A 15,596-nucleotide genomic window follows, 5' to 3' on the forward strand; every position below is an offset into this window, starting at 1 on the left:
ACAAAAAATATGGTATAATGGATGGACCAACGCATTCCCGGCAGTTTTTAGAGTTCTGGAAGAAATCTGGTCGGGACCGGTAGCTTTATTCCATTTAAGATCTGATAAAGGCTTTTCAATTTCAGATTTTGATAAAATAACGTCTTTGATAATAGGAACAGACTTTAATGTTGTGGCAGTGTTGACTTTTGTGAATGAAGAGTTCCTTGTTAGATTAATTCCTATATTAGAAAAGAAAGAATTCATCAGATTTGATTTTTCCTTACTATCGACTGCCAGAGAACCATCTTCCCTCTTCAAGGGTCCAATAGCCTTTCTAAGTTTTGGTGCAGTGGCATTGCGAAGAAGATTCCAATACTCCGCAGAGGTTTTTATTTCAATTAGTTGGTTCTTGAAATGTTTAGTTTTCGCCCGACGTACGTCCGTGGTGATTTCATTACGTAATCTTTTGTATTCCTTCCATTTGACCGGATCTCTTGTGCGAGTGGCTACTTTGAAATTTTAAACCGTTTGTTCATCTTTAATCTTATTTCGCTGTTAATCCATGGTGAACAGACGCTGCGAACCTTGACGTCTTTATAAGGGGAGTGGAAATCACAAACATCGTTGAACAAAAGATTCCAGCCCCAAAGGACGTCGTCTTTGTCTTCGAATATGTCCAGTAGGTGAAAAGGTATAAGTTCGATATCTTTCTTGAAATCTTGAATGTTGCATCTCTTGAAGTTTCTTGAGCGGACAATCTTGGGAGGGGGTCTTTTGGATTTCAATTTCAAAGTGGCGTAAACTAAACTGTGATCAGATATGCCCAATGGCAGCACGCCGCATTGACGAACCATGTTTGCTTTAGTTGTAACAATAAGGTCAATTAGGAACTCCGTTGTAGATGTTATTCTAGTTGGTTGAGAGATAATGTTTTGCATATTAAAGTATTCAAACGTCCCTAACAGCTTCTTCGTTTTGCCAAAAGTAGGCATGTTATTAGGGCCCCTATTTAATAAACAACAGTTAAAATCACCAAGTATAAAAATGCTGTCAGTTTTTAAGCCAAGCTTCTTCGAGGACTCCACGAAAGCTTTCAAAGAAATTCGTAGACTCTAGCTCAGACCTATAGATTACGGAGAACAGAGTAGTGTTTGTAGGAAATTTAACCTGTATCCAGAGAGCTTCGATGTCTGAGGCTGCCAAATCTCTGCGATGATTAACGGATAAATGTTCAGCATAATACATGATCACGCCGCCGCCTTTACGTTGAGATCTATCACAACGTATGAATTTAAGACCAGGAATTTGTAGCACATTATCAGGTATTGAGGCGTTTAAATGGCTTTCGCCGATTGCTAGGACATCAAATCTGCTAATTTTCTGTAGAAGACGAATATCATCTATTTTATTTCGAAGACTGCATACACTGAGATGCGCGATGCGTAGATCGTTGTGCGATGTATTCAAAGAGGTAGCAAACCTTTCGAGGTAATCGTCTTCGTGTCGTACATAATCATCAGTGTTATCTGGAACATTGTTTGATAATCTAGCGTCCAGACAGGGTTGGCAAAACCATTCAAAGTTATCCATCGATTGCACAGCTTTATACGGATTAGGCTTAATGTTCCCGCACTTTATGTGAGTCCATCCATTGCATGAGTCACAGCTAACCGCCCTGTGGTTTGTCGCCACAGTCTTGTTGCAAATAATACATTTATCGGGACCAGGATTCAAGGAGACGTCTCCGGATACATGCATTCGTATAGCTTGGTAGGAGCTCGAAGAATTAGAATAGTAGTTCAGGCGTCTATTGTAATAACCTTTTCCGGTGATTGTTCTGCCAAGATGGCGGATAGACGAGCTAGTTAAGCAAGGATAGTGTAGAAACCTCGTGTTGTGGGCCAGCCAGGTAAGTCTGAATTTTGGGCAAAAAACCGATTTGCTCTTATGAATGCATTTCCCATTGGAACGATAGCAAAGTTGAGCAGAAATGAGGAGTAAGAGATATAGTATTGTAGAGCGAGTTATTAAGCAACCATTCGTCATTGCCACGCTTGTCACGTCCTATGAATTATCTAACCAGTCTCAAATCGGAGTGTGATCTGAAACTACCACAAGAACAGAAAGTAGAAAATAAGACCACCGTACGAATAGCAACTTCAGTCTTCATAAACAAAACAAATTCTATATACTGACCTTAAGTTCATGCGGGTCCTCGTTCTTTTTTAGTGCTTTAAAACACTTACACTTCATGTACACTTTACTCTCGTTCTCAGGGTGTGTAGCAACTAAAACAAAAGATACGAACCTCCTTCCATTTAACGTTCTGTGACACGAGAACAGCTAAAACTAAGAGCTTCTCAAGCCTTGAAATTCGTGGATAAATCCTTCCCCGAAGAACCTGTATCCTTTTACGCGACCACTTTTAGGGGCTTTTTCTACGTTTAAAAAATCATCCGCATCTTTCATGACAATTTCAGGAAGCCGCTCTAGTGAAGAAGTCCAGCTAGAAACTACTAGTGAACTTACAGAATAAACAGGCCCATTCGGCCGGTTATCCGCCATCTTGGATTTCATGCGTTATTAGCCTCGGTTTCATTCCAAAATGGCTCCCGCGTGAAAAGAGCCTATTGTGTTTCGTATCCTTCATTTTACACCATGTCATTCACAGATTTCGGAGACCTTCTCTTACTAACAATATGCCCTTTGCAGCTATGCTGTTAGGTGACCTACTTGTCATAAAATTGTAGGGTATAACTAAAGAATGCCAGAAATGCATAATAAATTTCTAAAGCAGGATTTCTGGAAGTAACCTTTATTCTTGATACCTTTCGTCAGTCTGTGAAGTTTGTAAACTTGAAAAATTTTTGTAGTCTTGTACTTTTGGGAAAAATGACTCGTGCCACAATTTACTAAATTTCCTCCTGAAAGAAACTTTAAAATCATTAGATACATTGTACCGTGGAAGTTTGCCATTTTCCTTTCCTTTCATATATGACTTTTATAACTTTAAGATAACTTTTAAATGCTTTTGTTGCCTATATATGTGGATTTTGTGTGTGGTGCTATACCCGTACCTGTGTCTTATTCTTTCAGCACCTGTGATTGTTTAACCTTGTCATCCAATGAACTTGTTAAGAATAAGACATTTAATAAAGAAATAGGATATAGATTCCTATTTCTTTGAAAGCGGAACCTTTCCCTTAGTTATTTCATAAAAGCAATAAACCACACTCCTTAGGGGTTTGCCAGTTCATTAAATCTACTTGTGATGTTGGGAGGACACTAAAAAAGCTTGTAAATCACAAGAGCAAATTGTCAAGTGTTCGATCCAACAGCAGGCATTATTTGAGTCTTGGCTTGCTTGTACTTGCAAAAGCATTGCAATTGCTTATTTACTCCTTGAAATTTGTGCAATTGCTTGAAATTTATCAAATCTTGCTTTATAGGTTTCTTGGTACAAAAATAAAAGTGTGGTTAAATGCCATCTAATCAACCATTTATTTGGAAGATTTATAGATACCATTAGATCACAGGGCATATTCAGGGGTAGAGTGTGGTACTGAAAGGATGATATCTAAATTCTGATTGGATCAAAGTGGAAAATTAACAAAAAAGGACTGTTGTTAGCTGAAAATTTACTGAGTGCTTTCTGCTCATACATTGATTTTTTTTCTAATGTGCTTGCTGCTTCCAAGAGAAATGCGATGACTGCTTTTGCATTCCTGAAAAAAGCACTGGGCTTACATGCTCACAAAGACCATTTACATCCTATCAAGTCCCACATGCCCTACCAAAGAGCAATAATGTTATGGGTACCATGGGGTGGGGGAGGGGAAGGTTTTGTTTTGCAATGGCCTCTTATTTGCTGGTAGGTTTTAGAGGGAGGAGGGGAGAAGGCAAATGATCGCTGTTCCTGGGCTTTTACATTGATATAGCCGATATGTATCATGCTTTCCTCATTTTCCACAGTTTTTATTTGTTTTCAAGTAAATCTTTTATATTGATAGTTGTTGCCTGAAGAGCCAATGTCTGAAGAAGAAGAAGAAAACTCCTACGCTGCACCGTATTTGTGGAATCAACTACCTGAATGCATAAAAAACGCCGAATTTTTTGACTCCTTTAAATGCTTAATGAAAACTTGTCTTTTCAAAAATTAATCCACAAAAATTAATTTTTTGATAACGTACGTTGTCAAATATATGTATAACACGTAATAATTCATTAGTTTAGATAGAGTAGCGAAAAAAGCATGTATATGATTTTTATTGAAATTTTGTTAATTGTAATTGTAAAGCGCATAGAGTTCAATTTTAATGCGCTATATAAGAAATTATTATTAAATTAATTTAAGAAGAAGAAGAAGAAGTGGAGGTACAGCTTTACGTACTTTTATTGTCATAAGTGTGCACAGTGATTACATCCTAGTTTGTGAATTAAGTGTTGTGAATTAAGTGGTTGTGAACTAAGGGTTTTGTGTTAACTAAATTTGCTGGACTCCAGGATGTTAGAAAGCTAGGTTGGCTCACAATCAAAGAGCGTTTAGAATTTAATATAGCTAAGCTAGCGCACAAGTCATTATACAATGAGGACTTTCCACTAAAACTCAAGCAACACAGGTCATTAGCTCCACCAAAATTAGAACTTGCCAACAAAATTGAGAAGAACACTTTACAAGATCAAGCTGCAGAAGCTTTTAATAAGCTTCCTGCGAGCTAAGGAATTGCAGTGACCATGCACTTCTTTGTATAAATCTTAAAAGACACATACTGACATACAATGGATAATCTATTATAGCTTTTATTATTCACTATTTTATCAATTTTGATTTATTGTAAGTATTATGTATATAGTTAGTTTTTTTATATTAGTAGCGAAGAGCCACTATGTGGAAGTATGATGATAAAGGTCATTATTATTATTATTATTATTATTATCATTATTATTATTAAGTTTGCGAGACATATTACCACGGAAACGTTATTGCAATTCTGTAAAGAAAAGTCTTAAAAGTGATGCAAGCATGATGTACTTTTGAAGTTAAGTTTAGATTGATAATGACTGTCAACGGGTGAATGTGTGAGGTCCGTGACCCATGAGCACCCGTGAGTGTATTTACCCATAAGCCCTTGTGGTAAAAAGAAGAAGACGAGAGAAAAAAAGAAAGCACATGGTTCAATAGTTTCAAAGTTTATTCGGCGACCGAGTAACATAATTGGTGTTTCTGGCAAGGCTAATCAGCCGACAGAGGGAAAAACGGTCGTCGTTTCATGCGGAAAATTCGAAAAGTCCAGAAGCAATTCGATTACATCGAGCAGCATCGAGCGATGGCCACTCGACCGAGCGAACTGTCTTAATTATCAAATGATAAACGAGGTAAGAGAAAACTAAACAGCCTGTATAACTTCCGAGTAAGGTATCACGATCAAAATTCAAGTAAAGAGATGGCGGAGGAGCTTCAATTGAGAATTCACACGGAACTTTGCAAGGCCAACGTAGAGCAGATTAAGCTTGTTGCAAAATATCTAAAAATTAAGGAAGAAAACGTGAAGGATAAAACGAAAGTCTCAATTATTTTATTATCACAAATGATATTGAGAAAGAATTGATAAGTATCGAGGAAGAAGAGAAAGTGACTTTCCTTCAAGCTATTGTTAAGATGTTTATTGACATTCCACCGCCACTCGAAGATGTTGATGAAGATAAGAGTGAGTTATTCAAAGGTTTAAAGAAAGAGATCGAAGAGCTTAAGCTACTGCACAAACAGCACATCTCGAAATCGGGTGGTAAGGGCAAGCCAGAGTTAAGCCCACAACCAAGTGGTGACACGCTACCCTCCTTGCACGCTCTTGTTGAATCCACAAGTGTCCTTAGGCGTCAATTTAAAATAACAGGCCAAATTAGAGACCCGGAACAAAAGGATAAGTTGAATTACAGCTCATTACGGAAACAGATTGACACTGGGGTTGCACAAAAATACAAAGAACATGAGATTGTGGATGGAGTGATCCGTGCCATCAACCCTGGATTAACTTTAAGAAGTTATTTGGAATCCTTCGAGAAGCTCTCTCTTGATCGTCTAAAGAAGATCCTTCGCAGTCATTATGGGGTAAAGAACACAGCAGAACTGTACCAGAGTTTAGCATCCATCTGCCAACATGGGAAAGAAACACCCCAGGCATACCTCATGCGAGCCCTTGATTTGAGACAGAAGATACTATTTGCGAGTCAGGAAGGGGAAGACCCACTGAAGTATGAAGCTGACCACATCCAACAGCTTTTTCGCCGGACTGTTGAGACAGGGCTCCAGGATGAAAACAATAGAACCAAGCTTGGCCCATTCCTAAGTAATCCCTTGGTTGAGGATGAAGAATTAATCCACCAGCTGAATGTGGCAGTTTCTGCTGAGGAAGAAAGAGTCAAGAAACTGAGGGGCCAGTCCAAGGTCAAATCACCTGTGGTGTCGCAGATTGGTGAGTTATCATCCCAATCACCCGAACTTACCTACTGGTCAATCACCTGCTTTCAAAAGGGAATCTAAGTCACCCGGCGGTACGAAAACAGAACTACAAGAACTTGAGGGGAAGGTAGAAGCACTTAAGGCTGAAGTTAAGGCAAAATCTGACACAGCCCCTCAATCAGGCCAAGGGAGAGGAGGCAGATGGAGCAGTGAAAGGGAGAATGGAAATCGTAGTTTACAAGAAAGGAACCGCCCACCGAGGTGCCCAGCTTGCCTCACTAACAACGAACAGTGGTGTAGTCACTATTTTAAAAATGGAAGTGACAGCCATTATGCCATTTGTTGCCGTCATGGTGAATTTCCTGGACAGCGACCTTTAAATGGAAACCGGCTGCTTCAGCGGGACCACAACTAGCCGACACCTCACACATGTCCCACCGATGTAATTGTTGCGGCAGAGTAGAAACACGAGTCCCTTATCGCCGCTGTTCCCAATGCCAGGTTATGTGGTACTGTTCTCGGCAATGTCAAAAGGAACAATGGCTAAACCACAGAGACAATAAGGCTACAAAGAAACTATCACAGAGGGAGACCTCCGAATCTACCCAGACAGCATTTGTTAGTCACCTGAAACCTGCACAGCATGCTAAGATTGTTAACCTGGTTGGAAGAAAGTGCACTGTTAAGTGTCTTCTGAATGATACTGAAGTATTAGCTCTGTGGGACACTGGGGCTCAGGTGTCGATAATGACAAGGGCCATGTTAGAGGAAAAGCTTCCAGGAACAGAAGTAAAAGACATCTTGGAACTGATCAATGTTGGACTCGATCTCACTGCCGCTAATGGAACCAAGATTCCCTATATTGGTTGAACCGACGTGAGAGTGCAACTTCCGTCACCTACCCAAGAAGGACAAGAAGTACACGTTCCCTTTCTTATTACTGTTGATCTTTTAGAAATGCCAATACTGAGCTACAACGTTATCGAAGAGTTAGTTAAAGTGGCCAACCAGGAAGGAGTAACCTCCCCAGGCTCTTGCATCCTAAATTCCCTCAAAACAGGATTCGTGGATAGTGGTGAAAGTCAGTTGGAAGCCCTGGTCAGTCTTATTCAAACCCCAGATGATGATTTTCTGTGCAATGTGAGAACGTCGAAAAGAGACACTGTTATTCCCTGTGGTCAAGTAGTCAAGGTGGCATAGAGGGCAAACACCGGTCCCGTAGTCAGTAACATACCAGGGGTGTTTGAGCCTAAGAGTTATCTCAGTAGCCAACAGGACTTGAAGTATATGAAACACTAACAACCGTTTAGAAGAGATCAGTATCTAGGGTCGATATCGAAGTTCAAAACACGAGTAACAATGACATTGTCCTCCCACGCCGTACCTCACTAGGTAGATTGCAACTGGTCAAATCGGTTACACCCATGGAAATCAAACTGACCGACACAGTTGATTGTAGAGAGACTGAGTCACAGTGCGAGGATAGTTTAAGTTCGGCTACTGGAGAACATGATAGCAAGTCAAACACCACCACCCCGGAATTTGATATGAGCGGATTAACTATGGAGCAGCAGAAAGTAGTCCGGAAGATGTTAAAAGAGGAAGCTGCATCTTCTGCAAAAAGTGACGGTGATATTGGTTGCATACAAGGACTAGAGATGGATATTGACTTGTCCGATAGTGCACCAGTCTAAAAAGACTGTCTCAATCCCAAGACCACTTTATCAGGAGGTGAAACACTACATTGAAGACCTACTTAATAAACAATTTATCACGAAATCTCGATCGTCATATTCATCCCCAGTTGTTTGCGTGAGAAAAAAAGATGGGTCCTTACGTCTATGTGTGGACTATCGAGAATTGAACTGTCGCACTACCCCTGACCGACACCCAATCCCCCGCATTTAGGAAACCTTGGATAGTTTAGGTGGCAATTATTGGTTTTCTGTATTAGATCAAGGAAAGGCCTACCACCAGGGGTTCATCTCACCAAAGAGCCGCCCATACACTGCCTTTATTACGCCGTGGGGACTATATGAGTGGGTGCGCATACCTTTCGGTTTAACAAATGCTCCGGCCAATTTTCAAAGGTATATATGGAACACTGTTTGGGCGAGTTAAGAGATGAAATAGCGATCCCGTACTTAGACGATGTTATCGTATTCAGCAAGTCGTTTGAAGAGCATGTCGAGCATGTGCGAAAGGTACTTCGCCGCCTCCGACAACAGGGAATCAAACTGAAGTCACTCAAGTGTAGATTGTTCTAAAGAGAAGTTTACTTTCTGGGGCGTATTGTGTAAAAAGACGGTTATAGAGTTGATCCCAGTGGAATAGCCGCTGTCATCAGTCTCGCAGAAAAACCATTAACCGTTGATGAAATCAGGCAGTTCGTTGGATTCCTGGGTTATTACCCTCGTTATATCCCAAATTTTGTCAAAATTGCCAAGCCGATGTATGAACTGTTGAATAAAACCAAATAGGGAACCACACCCAAGGGTGCTACCAGGACTGCTGACAAAAAGAGGGGCCAACTACCATCTGGAACACCGATAAGGTGGACTCAAACACATCACAAATCGTTAAATGAACTGATCGAGCACCTCACCAACCCACCGACTATGGCGTACCCTGATTATGAAAAACCATTTATTGTCCATACAGATGCCTGCCAGGACGGCCTAGGAGCAGTTCTCTATCAGCGCCAAGATGGAAAGATTCGAGTCATCGCATATGCATCGCGTGCTCTCACACCCGCTGAAAAAAACTATAACCTCCATGGCGGCAAATTAGAATTCCTTGCGCTGAAGTGGGCCATTGTCGAGCAGTTTCGTGATTACCTCTATTATGCATCGGAATTTACCGTCTCTAAAGACAACAATCCATTGACATATGTCCTTACCTCTGCTAAGTTAAATGCAACAAGTTTGCGCTGGGTTGGAGAACTAGCAGATTTCAGATTTGACGTGAAGTACCGCCCAGGGAAGTCTAATAACGATGTCGACACCTTTTTGCGACAGTCATTAAACATGGAGGACTACATAAGAAGTAGCTGTCATCAAAGTAGTCCAGAAGTTGTGAAAGTCACCATCTTTTCCGCTCAACTTCAAGGTGAAGGTCACCTCCCATGGCTAACTTCCTTGACAGATTCCGTAATAGCATTTAATGATAACTGTGGCAGCCCAAGTATAGAGCAGCATGTTGATGTTAGGCAAGCGCAAGCATTGGATCCTGTAATAAGTAGAGTTATTCATCTTGTAAGGACTGGAAAACGTCCCTCAGTAAAAGAGAGTAAAAGAGAATCTAGAGGTGTCCAACAGTTGTTACTTGAATGGAACAAACTAGTTCTAGGCAGTGATACTATCTTGTACCGTAAGACCAACACAATTCAACAAGTCGTCTTACCACAACAACTTCGTATGACAATCTTTAAAGAACTCCATCAAGACATGGGTCATTTAGGTGTAGAGAGAGTACTCGACTTGGCTAAGTCACGGTTTTACTGGCCCAACATGAAAGAGGACATTTCACATTATGTCACAAAAGTTTGTCGCTGTTTGAAACAAAAACCACCAGCAGTGAAACAACGAGCACCGTTGCAGCCCATTATAACCACGGCACCCTTTCAGATGATATCAGTTGATTTTCTTCACCTCGGAGCCAGTTCTGGAGGCTATGAATACATTTTGGTCGTAATGGACCATTTCACGCGATATGCTCAAGCTTATGCAACCAGGGACAAGTCTGCAAAAACGGCGGCAGAAAAGATCTAAAATGATTTTATCTTACGGTTTGGAGTCCCTGAAACAATCCACCATGATCAGGGCGATGAATTTGAGAACAAACTGTTTTTCAACTTGGATAGACTCATTGGAGCCTACCACTTCAGAACAACACCTTACCACCTCGAGGGTAATGGCCAAGTGGAACGATTCAATAGGACTCTCCTGTGCATGCTACGGACTTTGCCTGAGAAGCGTAAATCAGGATGGCGTGACCATTTAAACAAAATGGTTCATGCGTACAACTGTACAAAGAACGATGCCACCGGTTATGCACCATTTCTCTTACTGTTTGGGAGAGCCCCACGCCCTCCTATTGATATGATGTTTAATCTCAAGCCTCCAAGTGGGTTTGGCTCTTATCCAGACTATGTGAAGAAATGGAGGAATGCTATGTAAGAGGCTTACAAACTTGCCTCTGAAATCGTCCAGCGAAATGCTCAGCGGGGTAAGGGGCAGTACGATAAGAAGGTGCGTAGCATTGTGCTGGAAACTGGTGACAGGGTACTGGTCCGGAACATGAGTGCACGAGGAGGGCCAGCGAAGCTGGGATCATACTGGGGACATGACGCGTATGTCGTCGTAGAACAGAAAGGTGCAGGTTCCCCAGTTTACGGAGTTCGATTAGAGGCTGGGACAAAGAAGAGAGTGTTGCACCGCAACTTACTCTTACCTTGCAGATACTTACCAGTGGAGGAGGCTGATGTACGACCCAAGACTAAACTTCATTCTTGGAAGCGACAGCGGAGACCTCCGTTGCAGAACAACAAACCTTTAATCCACACCCCACGTTCAACTGGTCAAGACGACGAGGACGACGAAGACAACGACATCCCATCCTTTCCACCTAACCAACAACAGGCCCAATATTCAAACAACACTGTGGAACATCCACGAACAGAAGAGCAAGATATACAGGAGTATGTAGCTATAAGTGGTTCTGCAGACACTTCAGAGGATGTAAAACCTGACCTACCCGTCGATGACCTGCAGAATGAGTTCCCACCCAATACCCGTACAGAACCTGAACAGTCCCCATCCTCTACACCCCAACCTATCGTAGAAAACCGGAAGCTGCGCATTAGAAGACCACCTGTCCGTGTGACTTATGACGTACCTGGTCACCCTACCTTCTACCCAGGAGTAACCACTAACATGAATATGGTTTCAAATACAGCAAACCTGCCCCCACCGTGGCTAAGCACATCACCTCAGTATCCATCATTTTGGTACTGTCCACAATCTGAATTTTCAGTCATTCCTCCGTACCCAGTTTGCTGGTAATCATTAGACCAGTTCAGGAACAGGTCAAAAACACTGTCAGAGACTACGCATGAGAACGTTTTGTTATGATGATTATTGTTGTTATCGGACACATACGACCAAGTGCACATGTTATAATTAACATATTAGGCATCTTGTTCCATTATTGAAGGTTCCAAGTGTCTAATCAAAGACAGACACTTTCGTCCTTAGTTTAAGAGTGATTATTTGACAGTTTGTTGTTTGTGGGATTGCGCAACCCACAAATACAAACGTGACGTTAGTTTGCAAAAATTTTTACTAAGAGATACCTGTATTGTATGCCGTGTTGTTTATGGAGGACCTTTTTCGGGGGGGGGGGGGAGAGTGTGAGGTCCGTGACCCATGAGCACCCGTGAGTCTATTTACCCATAAGCCTTTGCGGTAAAAAGAAGACGAGAGAAAGAAGAAAGCACATGGTTCAATAGTTTCAAAGTTTATTCGGCTACCGAGTAACAAAATAGACTTGTTAAACTTCCTTGAGATAGTTAAATAGTGATCAAGTATTTCTTTGACAAATTTGACTGAATGCTATTGCACTTGGAACTTTTTTATTATTGTGAAAAGTTACTACATTTGGGCCTTCAACAAGGGTGTGTTTAATTCAGTGTGTAGGCTTCAATGTTCATTTGTGCATACAAACTGATTTTAAAAGCACTTAAAATGTAGCAATAAATTTATTGTTATCTTTTTGTCCTGCTTATTTTATAGAATTAATCAGTATCTGAATATGAAGATTCTTCTGGTTCAGAGAGTGATGTAAATGATGAGGTAAACTCTTTTTTCTCTATATATTCACAAAAATCTCATGACTTTACAGGTTGTTTAACAAAATCAACTAGAAACACTTTAAGTGGTTTTAGCTTGGATTTTTTCATTACAAAGAATATTCTTGTCTTGTATATCAAAGTTCCTAAAGACATTTGTTTTTCATGACAAAATTTTCTTTATTTCTGTTGACTTTTGCTTCAGCTATTTGAGTAATATGTACCAATTTGATTTCCTTGACATCCAAAATGTCCTGAATAGCTTACAGAATTGTTCCACTGATAATGAGATTTTTTTCAACCATCTAAATGTGTAAACCCCAGGATAACAAGAAAAAGACAAGGCTCCGAAGCTTATATAGGTTAATGGATAAAGATCTTAAATTTGTCTCTTCTGCAAAAGACTTTAGCATCATTGTCTCGAAGGACTTGAAGTGGACTGCACACATTGCTCAGATGGTTGCAAAATCTAACATAATGCTGGGAGTGAGGGTGACCCCGATAAGGAGTCTCTGAAGCTGCCTTATATCTCTCTTGTGCACTCTAAATCTGTGTTACGCCTCGCAACTTTGGGCGCCGCAATCTCCTACGCTGATGCAGGAAGCAGAAAATATTAAAAGGATCAGCTACATGTTTGATTTGCAAGAACTCTGAACACTCTTACAAGGACATGCAGACTCTTGAACCTGAAACTCCTACCTATCAACTTCTGGCTGGAATGTCTTGATTTATTATTTTTCTAGAAGTGTATTTACGGAATTGTTGATATTAATTTAGATAGATTTGCTCAATTTGGTAGTGTGCATTCCCGTCAGGGACCTTCTGGGCTTTTTCTCAACAACAAAACTGCTAAAACATCTCTTTTTCGTAATTCCTTCTTCATCCGAATAACTAATCTGTGGAATGCATTACATATCGCTATAAGATCGAGGGTAGAGTTAGTTCCTTTTACGAAAAAGTTAAAATGGGTTTTTTTAAAATTAGACTAAGTTCAATGTGCAATCCTTTTGACATTCGTTCTTATAAGTTAGTCTATCCGAAGTGCTGCCATGTCAATACTGCAACACATTGTTCTTGTTAATTTCTCAATGTTTTTCTATCCATTGTTATTTTTATTGGGCTTCCAAGGAATGGGTTGTCAATTTTTTAATGGATGGTTAGGTGTTGGGTTTGCCTAGCAGGGGAGCTATACCCACCTACCTCAGGGAAAATTTTGTAAATATTATTGAATAAATACATCATAAATAAAATAAGTTAATTTAACTATTCACTGCTTTCAGCAGGTCAACATTCGATGTTTCAACAAGCCATGTTTTTAGAGTCTACCCCCACCCATTTAAAAACATTCATTTTTAAACACTGCATGTTTTTTCAGTCAACTTATATAAATTATAAAAATATGTCATTCCACTTAATGGGTTATTTCACTGTAAAACTGAACCTCTCAAAGGCATGCAGAAAAAGAAATTAGATTAGCATTGATCACATTCTCAATTACCTTTGGCTTGATTTTGACTCACAATTTACGGAAGCTTGGGTTTAGACACATACTGTATGATAATGCCGGGATAATTTTATATCTGAAGTACAAAATCTATTCATTGCAGATTTTCTATTTTAAATTTTCTACTTTATTTGTTATCTTGTGCACAGGACAGTGAGCTCGTGGACTTTCTATCTAAACTAAGGGAATCAACTAAAATAAGAGAAATTCTTGACAGTGATGGCCACCGTTCAGTTCCAAGAATTGTGAAAGATTATGAAGCAGTTGTTGGGATAACAGCCATCACTGATACCAGAAGTGAACGGCCCTCATTACTTCACCCGTTGCCATTTATTAACTCCTTGAGGGAAGTCTCCTCTCAACTGAAAGCATTTTAGGACTCTCCTGAGAATCCGGATGGAACAGCCTGCGGTTCAGCACTGAATGCTGCCCGTCAAATTTTGTATTGGTCTTCTGTATTAATTTCAGTGATGGAGGCCAGCAACACAGGGCAGCCTACATTTACCATATCATCATCCACATTTACATCATCCACATTGTCAACACCAACATCATCTACAGCAATGTCAGCTTCATCAACATCATCTGCACCAATACCATATACGTTGGCATCATCTAGTTTGACATCATCTATATTAACATCATTTACCTTGACATCTTCTGTATCTACATCAACTACATCATCTAGGCCAACTTTGTCTAGTCATTACCCACCTACTACAACTTGTGCCTCACTGTGGTCAACTGTTATTCCACTATCAGTGCAACAGGATCTGCATCCTTCTGCTACGGGTTGTACAGCATCTCCATTTTTTCATGCTCAGCTATCTTCATCAACTCCACTCTTACCCTCCACATTATCTGGACAGCCTGCAACATTGCCTCCTCAAGCTTCCTTTATCTCTTCCTTGCCAGTGGAAGTCACACCATCACCGTTCCAACAAGTTTCGTCATCTTTAAGCCTTTCGCATCCGACATATGGTCAGCCTTCCTCTTCACAGTCAAGTTTCCATAGTTATTCAAGTCTATCTATATTCCACCCATTCGTTTCATCCACTGCATCCACTGCCTTGCAGATATTTCATCAAAATTTTCCTGCTTCTGCTCCAGCTCTTCAGCTATCTTCACCCTCCGTTTCATCCATTTTGTATCATCAAGTGCCACCAGCAAGCTCTTCCGTGGTATTAGATGCTGTGACTCTTAACATCCATGCCAAATATGGTCTTCCTGGTCAATCCTGTTTAGACTGGTTACATTCATTAACCATTCAAAGAAATGTTGAAAGTCTGGAGCAAGTGAAGGAGATCTGGGAACTTGGAGGCCAACATTGTCCACCATTAAGAGATTTGACTATGGTAATGAGTAACTTTAAGTCGTCTAAAGGACAAAATACTTCCATTTACAGTCAACGTAAACTTATTTATTCATTATTTCAACGTCATGGGTTTGATGTTAATAGCACCTCTTCTCAGTACAATGAAGTTAAACCTGGTAAACTATACAAACTTTTAAACTCTAGTAAACAAAATTGATGAATGTTATTCCTGAAATCACTGACTACATTTTAATTCCTATCAATAAGTTAAGGCCATGTATAAAGTAGCCGGTGGCCAACAAAAATTTCCCTGCTTTCCTACATGAATCCTGACTGGTTACATTGTTACTGGGTTGAATTTTTTGCATAGTTCTACCCGGTTGTTTTCGAGTGCTGTATTTGTAGGAGTGCTTGAATTACATCTTGCTGGTGTTTTTAATTGTTTTATACTTTAAAATAACTGGTCAATTTACATGGTAGTTTTCTC

At 40.3% G+C, this 15,596-nt stretch overlaps 1 pseudogene; it reads left to right on the forward strand.

The window, feature by feature from the left end:
- The first annotated feature begins 3,835 nt into the window (after positions 1-3,835).
- On the forward strand, positions 3,836-15,423 carry LOC148734590 (uncharacterized; annotated as a pseudogene).
- The last annotated feature ends 173 nt before the right edge of the window (positions 15,424-15,596 follow it).

The sequence above is a fragment of the Stylophora pistillata genome, chromosome 3 (assembly GCF_964205215.1).
Source record: "Stylophora pistillata chromosome 3, jaStyPist1.2, whole genome shotgun sequence".
Taxonomy (NCBI): domain Eukaryota; kingdom Metazoa; phylum Cnidaria; class Anthozoa; order Scleractinia; family Pocilloporidae; genus Stylophora; species Stylophora pistillata.